Here is a 21,212-nt window from a genome sequence, read left to right as displayed (position 1 = left end):
TAACAAAGGATACATCAATTTACTTGTAGTCAATAATTCAGAGTAAGGCAGAATAAATGCAAACGTAACAATTTATTAACCAGGTAGAAAAAACATAATTCAAAGCCAATTAATATATCCAATTCAAATACAAAACAATAAAACGAAAAACCATTGCATACCTGGTAGGGAGATAAAGATCTGGTTACAGATTCCTCAAAATAAAATAAAAAGAAACATGATGCTGTATCTTTCGGGGGTGCATTTCTAGAAAGTCTTCTACACATCTTCCTTAAATATCCAGAGAAGAAAGCATTGTGATATGATATACTTATTGGTTCTTGTAAGCCCAGGGGTGTTACCTAATATACATACAGTGGGTGATTGGTCAACATGTCTAAGGTGGGAGTTGTCTCCCAACATTAGGTTAAATATACTTATTTATTGTCATAAGCCGTTTCTCAATGTCAAGGAAGGATCCTCGGAAGCCAGAATTTCGAGGATGCTACGTCATCGACGTCCGTCGAAGGAGTGTTCCAATGTCGAGGATCCTCGAAATTTCAGCCAAGGACTGAGTCCTTCATTCGAGAAATATCCCATATACAGGAAAGGATGCATATGTGTATCCTTCGCGCTCTTCACGCGCTGAAATCACCCACAATCCTATGCGCGCAGCACCGAAAGCACACCTTTCAATCACGCAATGACGTAATGACGTGCACTTGTTAGCCTGTTCCATTTAACGTGTTCTCCGAATGCTTAAAAGGAGCCTCGCCTTGCCTCTGAAGGAAGTGTCTTGTAAGGACTAGTCCTGCCAAGGAAGTATCCTTGACATTGAGAAACGGCTATAGATTAACATTGAATCCTGTTGTCATATTAATAAACCCAAATGTACCACTTGCATTAAAAACAATTCATATAACACCAAACAAGACCAGTTTCAAATACTTTGTGTATACAGAATGTAGCATTCCATATACAGTTTGCTTGAGAACATGAGGAGAGGGGGACGAGAAAGTGTGGTAGGGTGTCCCAATAGAACAAATCACGTGTTGCTCGTGGCATTGCAGTTTGTTTAATCCGCAATGTCATTATTAATGTATTCAATTGATATCATCTGGTAAATCACTTAACTTACATAAATAATGTAAGACAGAATAACTTTTGGTTAGCGTTTTATTTGTCCTGACACGTTTCCACTGTAACTTAATAGACCAGCTGAGTAAAAGTGCCATTATTAACGACCACGTTTAACCCAAAGCTTACAGTTTCAACTCGGATAAAACTGCCAAACGTGAAATAACGTTAAACAGGTGACGTTTTTTAAAACCCTGTTTTTCTTTATGAGCCTGACTGACTGTAACGTTAACTTACTCCACCAGTTGCCAGTATGACAAATTTTTTCCACAAAACTCGATAAATCATTGTAATGGCTACATATTGTAAAAAAACAGTAATCTAGTGAAGATGTGTCACCTATAAAGCGAACATAAATAAATAATTGAACTTACTTTAATAATGTGGTGTCCGTCTGAGAAAGTTCTTCTGGCTGACTGCTGTGCTGAATCTTATTTTTTTGGCGCCCAAAACAAACAATATTTATTCTCCTTTTATGGCAACTGACGTCCTTCTCATTGAGCTTTACTGCCACCTTCTGCTCAGGAGTGGCCGTTTTTGTGTGCAAACTCAATTTTATTACTTGTATTATCAATCAATTTTAATCAACGTGAGGATAATGTGTTCATTCAACATTTTGGTCCTTCTTCAGACTTCAACAAAAAAACACTTAAGCACATACATATACATACCCACTATGGGTCACCTGACAAGTCACAAAGGTGATTGACTTACTCTGATTCATGAACACAGTGTAAATACAAAAATATCTGTCAAAAAAGATATACACGCATCTCTCTGTATATACACCCACATACATAAAACGAAACAACAATCAAAATAGAAGTTGTGCCATAATAACAATGTAAACAGTGATTAAAAATTACTACTCAATAGCTGACTCAATAGATCAGCACTCTTACAAAACAGCTTAATCCAAGCAAACCAAAAATTATTGAATAGATAGATACCTTCATGTACAAATATGTACAAAGCAAGATATCTACAAATATATATATATATATGTATACGCATAGTAGTTTTGAGAGCTCTTAACATTGACAGAAATATTGACCATAAAACATACATAAACAATACAAAATATACAAATATACTACATTACCAGGGACATCTCATACAAATAGAACTACAAATGCACACCATCTCCCATGAAGAATAAGTGAAATATTCACCTTAATATATAACTATAGTCCTTTTACTAATAGCAATCAACAAATACATGTCCAAAAAATATATACATTCTTCTGATCAATTAGATCCTCACACAGATTAATAACTCCATAGTCCACACATTCAATTGGAGGAATGGTTGCAGATCAAACTCCTCATTCATTCCTTTTGGAGCACGTGTATCTAAAGTGTATATCCAAAAGGCTTCTCGTTTTAAAAGTAGGGAATTAATATCACCCCCTCTTGGAGGTGTTTTTACTACCTCAGTTCCACAATATCGGAGAGAAGACAAATTATGTGAGCTTTGAGTAAAATGAACAGCAACAGGGCTTTTTGGATCACAATTTCTGATGTTAGATCGATGTTCAGAAATTCTAGTCTTTAAAGGTCTCGTGGTCTTTCCTATGTACACACGACCACACGGGCATTTCAGCATGTAAATCACATTGGATGTATAACATGTGATAATACCTTTGATGTCAAAAGACTCGGAAGATGGAAGATGGGCTCGCACTAAGCCATTACGCAGATTAGGGGTCTCTTAAAGACTACTCTGGGAGGTGATGTGAAAACTTTTAATCCAGGGTCAGATTGTATAATGTGCCAATGTTTATTAATGATGTCTGAAATCTGATTGCCAATAGGGGAATACTGTACAATACAGTTCACCTTAGATGTAGAATTCTGGGCCCGGTTGCATAAAGCACCTTAAGTTTTTCGCTTAAGTATGACACTTAAGGGGTAAATTCCCCTTATCTAAGAGAATAATTTAAAGGTGACATAGAATGGTTGAACGGAGTATTTATCCTTGTTCTGTGATGTGACATGTAGACAAAAAAAATTTTTGTTTGGGTCTGTAATGCCTTAGAAGCTTCCCTAAAACCTCTTTCAGATAGCTCTATTAGGGTGGGGGATTTCAAACGAGTGGTTTTGCACCTATTTGGCTCCCCCTACTGGCTTAACTTGCAATCTCATTACTGATTGGCTGACTTTGCTGCCACTCAAAAAATGTAGCCAATTATTTTAAAGTGGAAGGGCAGTTAGATGCCTATGATGTCATAAGCATTAGTTTTTCAGATTGGGCTGTTTTCTGGCTTACATTTCTAAAAGAGGAATTTCTATAAGACTGAGATGTTTAGCATGTTTAGCACTTTTTGTATGTTTGTGAATGTGGGTAGACTACCATTATTCAACAAAGACAAGGTAAAAATGGTTTTTCATTCTCTGTCCCCTTTAAGGGTGTTGCATACAGTATAATCCCTTAAACGGTTTGCTTAGGTAAAGGTAATCGTTAAGTGTTTCCCGACAGTGACCCAGGCTTGTCGTTATAAAATTGCCATGAAAACTGCAACACCCTTAAGTTTAAGGGAAACATAAGTGTGAACTTAAGGGAAAATTACACTTAAGGTGCTTTATGCAACCAGGCCCTGGACTTTAGTGCGTAGTGAAGACATTCATCCTGAGAGACCTGCTCATAACGACACCGTGCATATTCGATCCATTCTGGTTTGTATTGTCTTAGATTGAGACGATTCTCCAGATCTGTAGCTTGAACTAGAAAATCCTGATCTTCGCTACATATGCGACGTATACGACTGAACTGTGCCCTGTTGCTGATCATTTTACTCAAAGCTCACATAATTTGTCTTCTCTCCGATATTGTGGAATTGAGGTAGTAAAAACACCTCCAAGAGGGGGTGATATTAATTCCCTACTTTTAAAACGAGAAGCCTTTGGATATACACTTTAGATACACGTGCTCCAAAAGGAATGAATGAGGAGTTTGATCTGCGACCATTCCTCCAATTGAATTTGTGGACTATGGAGATATTAATCTGTGTGAGGATCTAATTGATCAGAATGTATATATTTTTTGGACATGTATTTGTTGATTGCTATTAGTAAAAGGACTATAGTTGTATATTAAGGTCAATATTTCACTTATTCTTCATGGGAGATGGTGTGCATATTTGTATGAGATGTCCCTGGTAATGTACTATATTTGTATATTTTGTATTGTTTATGTATGTTTTATGGTCAATATTTCTGTCAATGTTAAGAGCTCTCAAAACTGCTATGCGTATACACATATATATATATTTGTAGATATCTTATAGAGCTTTGTACATATTTGTACATGAAGGTATCTATCTATTCAATCATTTTTGGTTGCTTGGATTAAGCTGTTTTGTAAGAGTGCTGTGGTGATCTATTGAGTAGTTATTTTTAATCACTGTTTACATTGTTATTATGGCACAACTTCTATTTTAATTGTTGTTTCGTTTTATGTATGTGGGTGTATATACAGAGAGATGTGTGTGTATATATTTTTTGACAGATATTTTTGGATTTACACTGTGTTCATGAATCAGAGTAAGTCAATCACCTTTGTCATGTGACTTGTCAGGTGACCCATAGTGGGTAGATGTTTTATTGTTGAAGTCTGAAGAAGGGCGGTAGCCCGAAACGTTACTTCGGTGATTAAATAAATGAATGTATTTTTTAGGGAGTTCTTGTTCGTATTCCTTTTTTGTCTTATTTAGTTGTATTTTTGGATTCCGGCACCTGCTAGTGTTTGGATGTGTGCGTCTCCCTCTCTAGTATTCATTCAACATTCAAACAAAATATTGTAATCCTACTTGATTAAATGATGTTTACACAAGGAATATAAATATTTTGTGTTGCATACATGTTTATTTTGTGTAAATTCAAAGACCCGCTAAGTCCATTTTTTTCAGTGTATATTTATATCAACAACTAAAAACATTATTCTTCAGAAATGTGTGGTCAGCTGGCTTTGACAAAGGCACTATGATTTATGTGTGCTATATGTTTCTGTTTTATTAATATCATTGATATTGTCATTAACATTAAATAAAATGCACCATATCAGCACCATAGGCATGGCAGTCAATATTATACGTACAATTCAAGTTTATTTCAGTTGTTGAAACCTGAAAGCCAAAAAAAGAAACATGTATCCATAATATATCTAAAGACTGGATTGAAATAATATCAGTAATGTGGATAGTTTTGAGGTAAGACGATCCTATTTTCATTATAGCAAGTATAAAAAATTATATGATGAAATTACTTTTTGCTACTCATATTGAGCTGCAGGGCATTGGAAAGGCAGTGTGATACAAGTCTCTTTTGTGTAAACCACACAAAAATAAGTCTGACAACAGGCCTATTTGGTCTTTCATGGTGTGTTTGTAAAAGATGGGGCTCTGAGGAACTGTTGCCAGGCTCTCAGAAACTCTCTGTTTCTCCCTTATGGACAGAAATAACATGCAACTGTAACTTTGTAATAAAAGTGTGTCACCTAGTGGATGTATGGAGAAAGGGCCACGTGATGTCGAATAGATGAACACGTCTTTTGTAATCCTTACAATGAAGATAAATGTGTTACAATGTCTGTTGCACTAAAAAAGTAGTTCACATGTCTCAATAACAGAATAAACATCACTCGTGTCACGTGAATTTGTCGTTTCAGGAATGTGTTGACGAACAATTAAAGACACAGACAGACAGCTCAAGAGCGTACGTCGGCCTCCTTACCTAAAGGCCAAAGGCTTGTTGGACTTCGTGTGGCGCCGCGGGAATCGACAGCCGGATGGCGTCAGGTATCGCGAGAGCGAGACGAAATATGATTACTTGAATCATTCTGGGGTTACTTGGACTTAATCCGATGGTGGGTTCTGGCGCCGCCGCATGAATTCGAACAAGCCTCAAATCTTCAGTCAGTCAACGGTATGTCCCGCTCATTAAACTTGTCTGTTACGTGGGCTTTGGGTCGGACAACTATACCGGAGGCCGATGCCGCACTTCTCTTTGGTGGGTGCCCAATTATTCCCCCAATATGATAATAAGAAAGATAATAAGAAAAATGGAATTCGTTAAGTAAATGTTTTAATATAATAGACAAGTAGATCAAATAGCAGCGCTTTCTTTGCTTTTAATGAGGACACAGCTGCTAAATAGGATGCAGCTCTATTCCATATTCCGAAGCAGGAGGTGGCAGTAATGCACATATACTGGTTGCCAGCCCCCGTTAATACCCAAGTAACTCGGGAAAGTGAGGTAAAATAAGGGATTGCTGGCTTATTTCACACGTACACTGATGTTTTAGAAACAGAATTGGTCCCTTCCTTCGTAAAAAACAAAAAACAATTTCACATCAACTCGAACACGCAAAACCCCCGCATGAAGCGCTGTCAAGAGCTTGCCAAACCAACAGATGGCGATATATTCCTTAACCCTAAAAGCCACTCCAGTCTCGTCTTGCCATGAACAAGGATAATGTGCGGTTCTGATTCATGCAGCTGAGAGGAGCTGACTTCGCCGACGTCTGTTTCAGGTAAGTTTTCGATAAATTCAATATAAAAAAAAACTTAAGTCTGTGACCCTTTAAAGTTATTTAGTTATGCTATGACAAAAATATAATAAATTTTTACTTGAAATCAATCTAAATACCTTTTACTTGTTCAGTATGAGTGTTTTTGTTGATATATAAACGATGAACTTATTACAGGCAGCTGGCCGTTGCTTGTCTGAACAGCAGTTGAAAGTATTCTGAGGTAATTTAAATTTTAGGAAAAATATGAGGATGATTTGCGATGATTATATAATTGACTTCCACAACATAGTAATTTTGGTTGTTTTATTTCATTATGAGTGTTTGTTTGGTGTTTAAATGATAAACATAATATTATGGTTAATTGTTCACTCCCGTTTGTTATAAAAGCTTTTGCAAATATCTTGTCTGAGGTAAATTTTCATTTTAAACACATTTAGGATGTGTAAATAATATTATTTTTGTCTATATATATTTTTATTATGCCCCCCTCTGTATGATAGTGTGAGTGCTTACAATCGCAGCAAATTTAAATACAATTATTTAAAATTTTCAACCCTGCCAGATGTATGAAATGTACATTTTTATTTAATGAACAGGTGTTTCATATCATAGTCATTGCCATACTGTGGATTTTAACCACATCAAGGGCTGGAAATGACTGAATGCATTTCTTGGATTTTTCTTTAGCTAATATTTCTCTTTTCTTGTGTGTAGACAGGTTAGTGGCACTGCTGTGTAAGTATTTCACTGACAGACATCTCAAGACATTTTAGTGGGTGGAACTGGACATCATTTATGATGTCCTTCCCTTTTCACTGCTTTCCAGTCACTTATGTGATAAGTTAATGTTTCTGTACCACCATTTAGGATTTAAAAAGACATGTTCATAGATTCATGTGTCAGTAATATTTTTTCATTAGCTGTTTAAACATTTAAATCATACCCAAGTACTATGTAAATCTGTAATATTCAGTTGTTATGTTTTATGTCTTTGTAAAACAGATCACAACAAGTGTTTTTGATCTTAACCATACTGTCATATCAGTTTTATCGAAGAAAGGGCCTCTGCCACCTCTAAGCCATCTGTTTCTCTGTGCAGGGCATGTACATCTAAGATGCGGCCTATCCAGATGAGCTTCTCTCCAATGGCAGCAAACTGACAGTGGAAGACACTAGCCAGCTCTTCTCCCCCCACATTGCCTTTGGCTTTCGAGATCCCCACTCATAACTGCTTCTCCCCCCTTCATGAGACCGGATGCTATGTTTGGGATCGGTGGGGCCTCCATTGCCCGGCATGTACACGCTACATCAGGTGTAGGTAAGACGCACACTCACTGCTTCCCTGGTGCTTGTGTTCCTGATGTTTCTGTGTAGGTGCCTGCGATAATGAAGACCAACAAAAGCATTTGGGTTGTCGTGTTACACGCAAGGTGAACAACATCAGAGTGCGGCAGTCAGAGATCCTAAAGAAGGACTCCATAAGTTTAGTTGAGACAGTATGCCGTACATCTCTTATGATGAGGACATTTGTGTCAGGACCACTTCTCTGATACTGACAAGGACATTTAAGGTTCAGTGGACAACTTGCTTTCAATGAATGGTTAATGTCTGTAGCCCTTTTCACACACACATTATGGAAAAAATACAGAGAACACATCTGGGAGTTTGATTTTGGTTAATTCACGCTGTTAAAAGCTTTCACACACATGCCATAAAGACATGACATTTAAAGTCTTGCACTTGGTAGGTTTTTTCGTAGCATTTGAAGTTTGCTTATCCGTAATTTCTCTCTCGAGAAACCACACGTGTATATTTTGGTTTATGATAAGATCATAAAGGAGTGCGTTACACCAGTGCCCCAATCCTGGCCCTCGAGCACCCCCTCCCAAAAAGTTTTAGATGTCTCCTTATTTAACTCATCAGCTTGTTAGGGAAACATGTTTACCATTTTGGAAGGAGACTAATAAGTTGAATCAGGTGTTTTAAATGAGAAGACATCTAAAACTTTTTGGGAGGGGTGCTCGAGGACCAGGATTGGGAAGCACTGCGTTATACGTCAGTTTTGTTGCTGGTAAAATATATTTTATACGATTAAACTTGACTTTTGCATTCTAAAATGACTTTAATTCGAGCAAATTTACTTGTTTTAGCTAAATTAGATGCAGATTGAATTTCAAATGCAGTTTGAACACCCAAATTAAGACTACGTTTATTAGCTGGTATATACCAGGTATATCAGTATAGATCATATCATATATTTAGGTGCATGAAAAACATGCTAGTAAGGCATAAATAGATTTACTTTGAATGAATATATAAAAGTGAAGCAGGGGTGTAGAAAATTAACTGAAAAGATAAACACATAACCCCTCGACAACCACTTTAAATATTTATTAACAACAGCAGTAAATACTCTCAAGAAATGTACATGAATTTTACTGTCAACTTGTTTATGCAGATTGTATTCTATAAGCTTGATTAGGGCTGTGCAATTAATCGTTTTTCGATTTCAATTTCGAATTTTGCACATTTCGATTGCAAAAACAAAGATAATCGAGGGAGATCGATTAATGTGCCGCATTTCTGTTATTTCGTTTTGAGTCATTAATCCGACGCGTCATAAGCAGCTGCGCCTCGCACACAAAGTAGAAATCCTCATGTATTTGTTCAGTTTTATGCTTTTCAAGCGAGCGGAGGCAAACTATCCCTCACGTTTAAAATATCAGCTGGATCGTGGCGCCGCTCTCCGTGCAGAGAGCTGCGCGCTCAGTCAACTGTTTAAAGTCAGGTCACTAATAATCCTGTTTATGTTTGTAAAGTTATATATTTCAAGCGATCGTGTTTAAAATGTGAATCGCGTTCTGCTGGCACTTAAACACTACTGCTTTGACACGTGAAGCCTTCTGCAGCAACACTAAACAATGCATTGAATGTATGCAGGGCTTGACATTAACACCCGCCAAATGCGTGTAGATTTCGGCTGCGACCGTTTGTGGAGACGCGCGCGCGTTCAGCGGAGCGTTGCGGACCAAAGCGCCACCTCCCAGAGAGCGCGCGAGAGGTGATGGATTTGCGAATGCACAAGAGGACGCAGTCTGAGCGCATACACACTTCGGGAAAGATACAACAATTGCATGGAAGTGATTGGAGAGATATATATTGCGTGCACATTCTCAGGGCAAAAGCGGAGAGAAATTCAGCGCATTCCTGAATGCACACGAAATCAAATGAAACCCGCCAGCTGAGAGGTTCGCGCATCATTTTAATGTAAGCTACTTTGGGCAACAATAATGCCCTCTCGACAGTTGTCATTAAAAGTCTTAAATCACTTTTAACAGAAATCATGATCAAGCATATAAAATACAATCTGCATAAACAAGTTGAAAGTAAAATTCATGTACATTTCTTGACTGCTGTTGTTAATAAATATTTAAAGTGGTTGTCGAGGGGTTTTGTGTATATCTTTTCAGTTAATCTTCTACACCCCTGCTCCACTTTTAATATATTCATTCAATGTAAATCTATTTATGCCTTACTAGACTGTTTTTATGCACCTAAATATATGATATGATCTATACTGATATACCTGGTATATACCAGCTAATGTTGTCCTAATTTGGGTGGTCAGACTGCATTTGAAATTCAATCTGCATCTAATTTAGCTAAACCAAGTAAATTTGCTCAAATTAAAGTCATTTTAGGATGCCAAAGTCAAGTTTAATCATATAAAATTTGTTTTACCAGCAACAAAATTGTTGCCTGTGAAAATGCTGAGTGGCTAGTAACTTTGGAAAACAACTAGCCACTTTGGCTGGTGAGCAAAAAAGTTAATGTCAAGCCCATGTATAAATGCATGTTTTTACAGTCATTTAAGTAATCGTGTTAAATAATCGAGATTAAGATTTTTATCAAAACAATCGGGATTATGATTTTTCCCATAATCGAGCAGCCCTAAGCTTGATCGTGGTTTTTGTTAAAAGTGATGTAAGACTTTTAATGATAAATGTCGAGGGGGCATTATTGTTGTTGCCCAAAGTAGCCTACATTAAAATGATGCTCAAACCTCTCAGCTGGCGGGTTTTCTTTGATTTCGTGTGCATTCAGGTATGCGCTGAATTTCTCTTCGCTCTTGCCCTGAGAGTGTGCACGCAATTTATATCTCTTCAGTCACTTACGTGCAATTGTTTTTTTCTTTCCTGAAGTGTGTATGCGCTCAGACTGCGTCCTCTTGTGCATTCGCAAATCGTGCGCACTCTGGAAGGTGGCGCTTTGGTCCACAACGCTCCGCTGATGGCACGCCCGTCAACAAACGGTCTCTGTGCGTTGCGCTGAGTGCTCATGGGAGTTGTAGTTCATTGTTGCATTGTTTATCATTTCGCATAACTTTTAAGAAAACTACAATTGAAAAAATATATTCAACCTGCCAAAGTGGCTAGTGGGATTGCCTGTCTTACCCACCACAGCCGAAATCTACCCGCATTTGGCGGGTGTTAATGTCAAGCCCTGGTTGACACCGTCGATTCTATCGACCAATCGCGACAGCATACACATAATTGCATCCAGTAACTTTTGCCTCGAATTATAAATTACTTGATAATCACAACTATCCACTACCATAAAAGCTATAAACAGCAGTCATGCTAATTTTCTCAATTTGCTTTTTTATTTCTACTAGCATTTATGTGAGCTGCAGTCTGGGTCCTGCCCCTGTCAGATGACTTAACACAAATGGAAAGATGACATCAGCCTTTGCAAGGACTTCAGACGACGCCAGCACTGGACTACATACACGGGTATGTGAAAGTTTGGGCACCTGTGGTTAAAATTGATGTTAATGTGAACAGTTAAGCAAGTGGGAGTTAAATAATCTCAAAGGCATACAGTTATAGATGACATGTTCCCCTCATAGTTTAATCCAAATTATTATTATATTATTATTATTAAATTATTTTCATCTCTCTTACATTTTAAAAAGGAAAGGACTCACAAAAGTTGGGCACCCTGCATAGTTAGCACCTGGTAGCCCCCCCTTTGCAAGTAGCTTGTAAATGCTTTCTGTAGCCAGCCAAGAGTCTTTAAGTTCTTGTTTTTCTTACAAAATCTTCCAGTACTGTAACATTCCTGGGCCATCTTGTAGTCACTGCTCTTTTGAGGTCTATTCACAGATTTTTTATTATTTTTTTTTAGGTCAGGAGAATGGCAAAACCTTCAGCTTGTGCCTCTTGAGGTAGTACATCATGGATTGAGTTGTGTTTAGGAACATTATCCATGTGTAGAAGCAATCCTCTTTTTAACTACCCGTGAAATGTTCCCCGTGCCATTGGCTGCAATACAACCCCAAGTATGATCAATCCACACGCTTAACAGTTGGACACATAGTAGCCACCGTTCAACCTGAAGAGGGCAGCACTCAGACGTTTTTACACCATATATTGTATCAGATCTGGATCAGATAGAGAGACTACGTAAAAGGCGAAGATCAAGAAACATAAAGAAGGTGACAATAATTGATGATAATCTGGAATTCAATACTCCCAACGCCTTTTACTACTAAACTTGCCTGGCTGGATACATGCAACACGCAAGTCACCAAGATAGAGCCTGAAAAGCCAAAAGCAACAGTGGAGAGAAAGACAAAGGTTGCAAAAGACACATCTCCACCACCCGCATCACTAAAACATCATTGGAAGTCATCCAACTTTCAAGATTCAAAACAGGTGATTGCAGACTTTTGTCCAAAGCCATCTTTTGCCCCATCATGCGTTGAGGAAACATTTTTTCAAAAGAAAAAGAGGATACCAAACTCCACAAGCAAGGTTGACCCCAAACAGTTTCCAATAAAAATGTGTTGGATCGGGTCTCCATATCACAGGCAAAATAAAAAAGGATCCCGGACGCCAGAAAATATAAGTTAACTTGTTTAACAGGCATCTGTTAGTTAAAAGGTTGATTAATCATTGCTAGAGGACTAGAGGAGAGCATAAACAGAGGCGTGAGACGAAGGTTTAGATGATAAAATAGAACAGAGTTTTATTAATGGACAGCTTAGTTTCAGTTGCATATGCCTCAATGTTCAAACCTCGTCTACCGCAGGAATACAGCCTGCACAGTTATATCAAAATTACTCAGCTGCAACATCCCTTAGACCTTGAGCTTCCATAAACATTCTCTTGAAACTTCACAAATGTGAGACAACTATAACACTGAACCACCATGCATGAAATTAAGACATATGAAATATAGAAATACAATGAATTAATGAATGATATAATAAAATATAGAAATATAATGTAATAACAAAAATGATAATAATAAAATTGATAACAATAAAATAATATTCAGGAATCAAATAAACAATTATATGGATAACTAATGATTATAAAATGGTTATGTAAATAAATGATTAGAAATAAACTAAAAAAACACAATAATAAAAACATTCTGCACGTGAGGATCTAAGGTAGGATCCTTCAAATGGGAGTTAACACACTTACAGCATGGAGGGTCTATAGAAAAACACAGCAGAAGGAAGACAGGGCTCAACATAAAGGACTGCCCGGTGGCCCGGGGCAAGCGTGAGGGATGTTCGTGCCAGGAAAAAGTATTGTCACTTGCCTGATCGGGCAATGTATATTATTTAACATCTTTGAAGCAGACACTTGGTCAAAACACGACGAAAGAAACAATGCAATATTTTGCGCAGTTTGTTGTCAGCTTAACAGGTAAAGCAAAAAATTTGGGAGCCTTTTTTTGTTGGAACATGTCTGTTGTATGTGTATACAATTATATTTGACTTTTGAATTATTTCTTTTAAGTATGTGACACTGACGTTTTTTATTGGGGCCAGTGAAAATTTTGCCAGGGCAAGTGAAAACCTGAACCACTGGCCCGACTGGGCACGTATAAAAAATAATTTGCGTTGAGCCCTGGAAGAGGAATTAAGAAAACAGCAAAAGATACAACAGATACAGGCTCTTCATAAAAAATATTTCAACAATGAAACATCTCCTTATTAACAAGCATAACAGATTTAATCAGGATAAATAATAGGCCATTTATATCTCATGATGGAACCTTTTCATGACAGAAAAGACCTCCCTCATATAAGGCTCGCCTCAAACATCCAGTCTTTCATCCAGATTTACACCCCCCCCCCATAATTTAAATAAAATAAATTTAAAATGTAGTAAAAACTTTGTACGTGCTTTATTAAGTTATTCTCATTCATTCTAAGCTAATAAAACAATTTAAGTGTACAAAACTACATTGGTTTCCTAAAACCATTTGAGTAGCAATTGCCTTAAATGGTTTAAGTTGATTTAACTTAAATTAATTAAGTTAAATAACACAATGCAATAACAAGCAATAATGATATAGAAATAGATACATTCTTAAACTGTATTTATTAAAATAAAAGATATCACCACAAAGGATCTCAGGGATCAAATAAGTGTGCTGTGCTGTCAAAATTGATAAGTGAAACCAACTTTGGACTTTCCTCATGTACTGTTACAGCACAAATTGAGGATTTATAAAACAAGCCAAGCATGCTGTACAGTCCAACTATCATTAAAACAATTTCATCAGACATACACTTTAACCATAAAATTATCTCAAGTTCTCTTTTACAACTTTGACAGCACAAACTAAAATTAAAACCAAAATCATTGTGCTATGCAGACACCAGAGGCGGCCTTAGCTATGTTTCAACCGTTTTAATTTAAACGGGCCCCGTCCTCCAAGGAGGTCCCCAGCCCGACGCAAGAATGTTTGAACGGGGGGGCTATGATTCCTGCACGGGGGAGCTCACAGTTTTAGTACCAGTGAAGTGCAATCACATATCTTTCATTTTAAATCAGTTAACATTTCTGCTCTTTATTTTCTCTCGGACGTTCCTACGCGCCATATCCTAATAATCGGATTATTAATATGAAATTAATGTATTTTATTTAGTCTATAATAAAATTGTAAACTGCATTATTTTTTATTATATGTAATTTAAATTATTTTTAAAAGTCAATTCTTTCATTTTTATAAATCAATGTAGAATCGTTTACAGCAGCATCAGAGTGCTTCATAAAAACTCTCAGAAAACGTGCACATGTGGATAGTTAGCCCGTGCGCATTCATGCCGACAAATTGGAGACAAATGGAGAGAATATCAATTGGAAGTACTCATCCCTATGCCCTATTCCCTTCGAAGATCAGAGCTGTGCAAAGAGTTGCGCAATTGTGTCTCATTGCGTGACGGTGACCGCTAAAATACACTTGGAGAATAGAGTAATGAAAACATTGTCATTTTAATTTGATCTGGAGTGAAAGTTTAAGCAGCTCCCTTCCCGAAGTGCCTTTCAAGGGCGCAAAAACGCAGTTTTGAATTCGACCATGCTTTCTCTCATCAGGCTTGGCTGTGCAAGTGCGATTCTAGGTTTTTAATAATTTTTTTTTTTTTATAATATGATTGGATTTTATACTAACCTTAATGCAGTATTTAATTGTATTAAAAATGTGTGCATAACATCTGTGTGCATTTACTGACTGCCTTTAATATATTTTGTGCATGACTGCATTTTCCTCTAACACAACATCCACACAATGTTCCATTAAATGAACATAATGACCAAGAACTTTAGATAAATGAGGGGTGATTTTTTTACTGTGGCTTGGAAATCATCTTTTTTTTGTTTTGCTCCCGCATCAAAGTATGTAAACTGTTTTTATAATAGCCTATTGAACATAGATGCCGTCAGCTCTCGTTCAGATTTCAATTGAGCACGAGGCGACAAAATCGCTGGACAAAGATGAACTTATCAGGGCATTCTCAGCACTCAAACACAGAAAGGTGGATTTCTAAAAAGGGCTCGGGTGAAATCTACGCCCGCCGCCAGGTGAGCTGTCAACGGTGCTGAAAAAACGCGGAGCCCATCGTTATTTATAAGTTCGGGTCAGTGTCAGTCAGACACTTTTTCTTCTTTGCTTTTGTTAAATAATTCAAGTTGAGGGGATGTTTGAGATTTTTTTTTTTTTTTAAGTCAGCCCAGACAGCTGAAAATATACTGCACAAATCAATTAAGCAGAGAAGTTTGCCTCCATGAAAGGATGAGGCTTATTCCAACTATAATTGTATAGTTTTAATTAAATAAGTTTGGATCATTTCTGTTGAGCACGTAATAAAATAATATACCATTGATGCAAACCAACAGGAATCCTTGCTTTTTGCTCTATTATGTTTATGTTTTATGTGGGTAGGGCCCCCTACTAGTTATTAAAACAGGCTACCAGATGCTTAAGGCCGGCTCTGGCAGACACTGTGCTTTTTTCAGACATACAGTTACTATTAAATATGTATTTCTTTAATAATGTAACACACAGCACCATGAGACTTTTACAGCAAAGTCAATGTGCTAAGTCAAGTCCAAATAACATAATTTCATCAAACAGTCACTTCACTCTATACGTCAGCTACTTCATTAAGACTGTAATAAACTGCCCAAACAGGGACAATAAAAAACTCAGTTTTAGTAACATTACAACCTTCATAGACTTTAAACTGCAAAACAACATGAGTAATGGAAGCAAAAAACACAAAAGTATTAAATTTTACTCATTCAAAAGTTCATTTTAAGTGCAAGCAACTTTGGCCTGGCCTTTCCATCTTCAAATTTTAAGAGCACTTTCTGTATAAACTCAAAAAACACTGTAAGCTTCTTTGGGTAGCTAATGTGAAGGGCACATAGTAGCCCAAAAAGCAGCCCAAGTGCACTAACCCAGAAGACATCACCACCTCATCTTCAAGGACAATTAGTATATAATCTGGGTTGAAAGACAAGGTGTTCTCCTCCTCCTCCACAACATCAATGATGGCAACTGCTGCCTTCTGTGCCTCCTCAAGCTCCTCTCTCTAAATGGATTGGAAAAACTTTGTCAATACATGTCTTTACATATCAGCAAAACAAGCAGGTTTAGACAGAGAAATTTTCTTTGTGCAAAAAAAAAAAAGAGATGTTTATGGTCAGGGCCAGAGGCCATCAGCGAAGGTCTGTCCGGATGTGCGTGAGACGGACCGCGTCATCTTGCGCGGAAACACGTGTCTCCGTTCAGCTTCCAAACACGCACATTATTGTTTCTCATTCAAATGATTACTTTATCAGACCGTCAGGACAGCAATAATTTGTGTAATTTACATGACACTCACAAATTAAAGATAGAAAAGTGGCGAAATGTCTGACGGCTCATGAAGACAGACACGCACCTTGCGTTAACAAATATTTTTTTCTTTTAACTGATAATGTTAATCGGTCATAAACTCTTAGAAAGGAAAAGCGGTGAACGGGCAACAGGGTCATGGGCAGCCAAAGCTCAGAGATGGACATGGAGAGTGAAGGCTGGCCAGTGTTGTCCGGTCCTGCAGGTGAGCTAATGTAGCTAAAATAGCTGGAAAACTGAATGCTGGATCTAGTAGAGTCCATGCCTCGATGTGTCAGGGCTGTTTTGGTGGCAAAAGGAAGACCTACATGTCAGTGTTTTACTCCTCCCAAACGAAAGCGCATCACCTGGAAGTACCCTTTATAAAAGGTCCTAATATGTACCATTTAGGTACAAATATGTATCTTTTAACTGCCAATATGTACTTTTGAAGTACTAATATATGCACTTTTTGTGTACAAAGGTGTACCTTTTTGAAAGGGTACTGTCCCATTGACAACTTTTGTACCTTTATTTCTGAGAGAGGCTTCTTGATGGGAAATGCATCAAAAAAAAGCCTATATATTTGGCAAATGTTGAACATACTTGTGTATTTTTGTGTAAGTCAATTTTTATTTTACCGTAATTCCTCAAATAAAAGCCGGTATTCAAATAAACCGGCCAGGCCTCTGATAGTGCCCGGAGGCGTGATCATCGCGGACAAATAAAGGCCGGTCTCAAATTAAGGCCGGGGAAAGATGAGTGAGAGCTTACTTACCCGCTTGGTGATACGCGCGCGCGATCCGCTAAGGCTTGCGTTGCAGACCAAAGCGCGAGTATAAACAAAGCTTCAGTTTATACTTCAAAGCTTTTTAGGTGCAGTGTAGGCGCAATCAAAAGGAGACGTCAACTGCGCGAGCACTCACCTTCATCTGCCTTCGTTAAAACCTTTTAATGCGTGCAGCAGGGGTAGTGAACATCTACGGTGCACACGCGACAGATCAACTAAGCGATATCATTGGCATGTGAGAGGGCTTCATACGACTCTGAATAAAAAAACACAGACTTAACATTACAATGGGTTCCAGTGTTAATGCCAATAGATGGCAGTAGCTACATTGGATGGGTCTCATTTAATGCTAGTGACAGACTTTTCAACAACCTTGAAAAAAATGTACGGTTAAAAAATAAATGATCTCTACCACTAGAACACTAAATTACGGCTAATTTAAAACAATTATTTATCAAACAGATGGAATGAGAAATAAAGGCCTGTCTCTACTAAAAGCCTGCTTCAAATAAAAGCCTGTTACCTTTGGCAGTTTAGGTAAATAAAGGCCCCGGTCTTTATTTGAGGATTTACGGTATTTTATTATTATTTTAACAGCTCAGGTATGTTGCATGAGCAACATGTTTGTGCAATTTCTAAAGATTTTAGTTCTGTTTTGAATAAGGGGTTAGAAATGAATGCTTTTCTTGTTTTTTGTTTTTATCCGATTCATCGATTAATCGAAAAATCATCGACAGATTAATCGATTATTAAAATAATCGTTAGTTGCAGCCCTACACAATTCACTTCTATTATATTATTTTTACTACAGTGGAAATCAATGGTGCGTCAGATCTGCTTGGATACAAACATTCTTCAAAATATCTTCCTTTGTGTTCAGCAGAACAAAGACAGATCTGTACAGCCCTTGAATATTTACAATTTAAAATTCTACTTACTTGCTCATCATAGTGTCTTAGTATTGCAGCCATCTTATTGCCACTGACACCACACTTCGCTGCCTTGGCTCTGAAAAGACTGAGAAACTGTTGGAGTGTGTTTATCCAAGGAAGATGTCTGATGCAGATTTTGATTAGTGATTCTGTGAAATACTGCAAGTACCTGTAACAATGCATAAAAACATGTCAGATGATAAAGAAATTGACATAATAATTTGTCATACTTTTCTATAAAACAAGTCATTTCTGAACACTAAAGGGTTGCCAAGATGTGCTTAAAAGTATAGTTCACCCCCAAATTATTGCTACATTTTAATTTACTCACCATCAGGGCATTTAAAGTGACATTTTTCAGTAGACCAGTTAATAATTTTTGGGCTGAAACTGTGGTCCTCTGTGAATCATATAATAAATAATGGTTAGTACATTACATTTTTCTGAGAGTCAAAAAAATGTGCAGACAGAACAAAATGAATACCTGTGGCTCATGACGATACATTGAAGCAAAATGATTGGATTTGCAGAATGATGCATGTGTGGGAGCAGATGTTTATTTCAAATCAATCGTATTTCATGATATTTGTTTTATTCAACGCTTTTGCAGCAGTGAGTAATGTAGCCAATCACGTTCTCAAGATTACTCATTTTGACTTGGACTCTGAAGGAATAAAAGCAACAATAAATAAATAAATAAATAAATAAAGGTGCTTTTGGGGTATAATCAAATTTATTTTGTAACTACGTAATATTGTGACATAAAACTGATAAGCTATTAGGGGTGTGACTTAAATGTGTCTCGCAAGAATTCTTGTGGAGGTGCTGGCCGTTTCTCAAATAAAAGACTGCATCCTTCGGAGGTCGCATTTTTAAACTGCATTTACTTCATAAAGACTGTCTTATTAGAGACTATTAAAAATTATAAAGTTGACTAATTATTTAGTTAATCGCAAATTGTTGTAATATGCTCACGACTTGCGAATCTAATGCTCAGTTAATGATCTGAAATAAACCTTGATGACGTATGCAGCCTGCATATGCGACCTCCGGAGGATGCAGCTTTCTGTTTGACCCTTTTACAGTGCATGCATTATATTCTGTCTTTACTGCGTTTGCTTTTTGTGTTTGGGTTTCCAATAATGTTCGTTTGGGAGCTCGTGTGAAGTCTGAGACGCGTTGTGTTTGTCTGTTGATCAGTGTCAGATGTGAAGTCTCAGCAGATTAAACCCTCACACAGAGTTTACATGATTTCTCATTTCTCTATCTTACCCCTCCCCCTTTGTCTTCCCCTTGCCCCTCGAAACCGAGTGAAGGGGAAGGGGTAAGACAGATCGTTCGTCTAAAAAATGAGACACTACTCGATTACCGTTTGCGTCACCTTTCCTTGCCGCTAACTGGCTGCTACGTAAAGAGACAAGCGTTGAAATAAACAAAGATGTCGTCGTCTAAGGTTGTGAGCTGAGCTTAACAAATAGCGCATAACTTAGCTGCTATAGCTAGCGCATGAATTAGCTATTCAAAACATTACAATTAAAACTGCTTTAACATTTTATTAAAAGTATCATAAAACATGAGTGTCATAATATAATCTCAATTAAACTGCAGAAAATAACGTTACTTTCATTTGTACGACTCCTTGACAGTTCGACGTTTAGCCATAAAACATCTTGATGCCGGCTTTCCTGAAAAATTCATACAGTAAAGTTTACCCCTCTCTTTCAAGTGTGATCCTTATCATACTTCGTTTCAAGGTCTATGTATCCCTACGCCTTGGCCCTAGCCCTTGATCAAACTTAGAATTGAGACGCCACTTCGCCTCACATGAACGCGCAAAACCGAGGGGAAGGGGTAAGACAGAGAAATGAGACGCACCCTTAATGTCTGCATGTTCTTGCTCAAAAAATGACAGTAGCTGTATAATTCATAGTGTAAAGAAATAGAGATATATTAAATATTAACATGGTTTTAAACATTGTTTGGCTAAAAATAAGCGTTTCTCTCCGTCTAAAGTGAAAGTGAAGATGGCGTCTGCGAGACGAGTCCACTATCGCTCCCTGCAGGCATTTGTTATAATACATACATAATGCTTTTTATTTATAGGCCACAAATGCAATGTGTTCATCATTCAAATGAGTTTACAACGCGAATCCAGAAAGGAATTTATTTATTTTTAAAGACAGCCAGTCTGACAGGGCTCTTTATTTTGCAAGCTGCCGCCGTAGGTTTTGTCTAGAAGGGATACAGCAAATGCAGAAAAGTTAATGATTAGATTTGGAGGTAGGATTATTAGGATGAAAATAGCAGCTCTGGCTAAATGAGATACAAATACATCCTACAATCGTGTGAAAGTTTGTGTTCAGAGTTGGGTTTGGGTGAAGGATTAGGATAAAACAGTGCTCATCCGGCAAGATTTCGTTTGCTGTATCCCTTCAATCCACAACCGAAGGCGTGGCGGGGATGTTTTAGGCGTGGCGGACCGCCACGGTAGAATGTATATAGCGGAAACACTGGTACCACCAATGTTCACTTGATCTGCAGAGTAAATGGTGTTACTGTCAGTCATCCTGGTTATAAATGCTTGTGCATCTTCAGACAATGTAACTTCTAGGACAGACTGCAGCTTTGTGGTTTGGACTTCAGGTTTTAAAAAGGCTGG

The 21,212-nt window shown here is 37.5% G+C and overlaps 1 long non-coding RNA gene across 4 annotated transcripts in view; it reads right to left on the bottom strand.

Moving 5' to 3' along the window:
- Positions 1–21,212, bottom strand: part of LOC129437864 (uncharacterized) — a 114,408-nt gene that overhangs the window by 28,107 nt on the left and 65,089 nt on the right. For 2 of the 4 annotated variants that reach the window (XR_012367823.1, XR_012367825.1), the window contains exons 4-6: positions 19,038–19,217; positions 18,885–18,953; positions 18,560–18,722 (exon numbers count right to left, since the gene is read on the bottom strand). This is a non-coding gene — a long non-coding RNA (uncharacterized lncRNA). Of the gene's footprint in view, positions 1–15,983; positions 16,548–18,559; positions 18,723–18,884; positions 18,954–19,037; positions 19,218–21,212 lie in introns of those variants that run through there. The other 2 variants (XR_012367829.1, XR_012367824.1) reach the window with 2 other exon arrangements.

The sequence above is a fragment of the Misgurnus anguillicaudatus genome, chromosome 24 (genome assembly GCF_027580225.2).
Source record: "Misgurnus anguillicaudatus chromosome 24, ASM2758022v2, whole genome shotgun sequence".
Lineage (NCBI taxonomy): Eukaryota > Metazoa > Chordata > Actinopteri > Cypriniformes > Cobitidae > Misgurnus > Misgurnus anguillicaudatus.
Note: the sequence above shows the minus strand (reverse complement) of the source record. Positions and strands in the feature narration are given on the sequence as shown.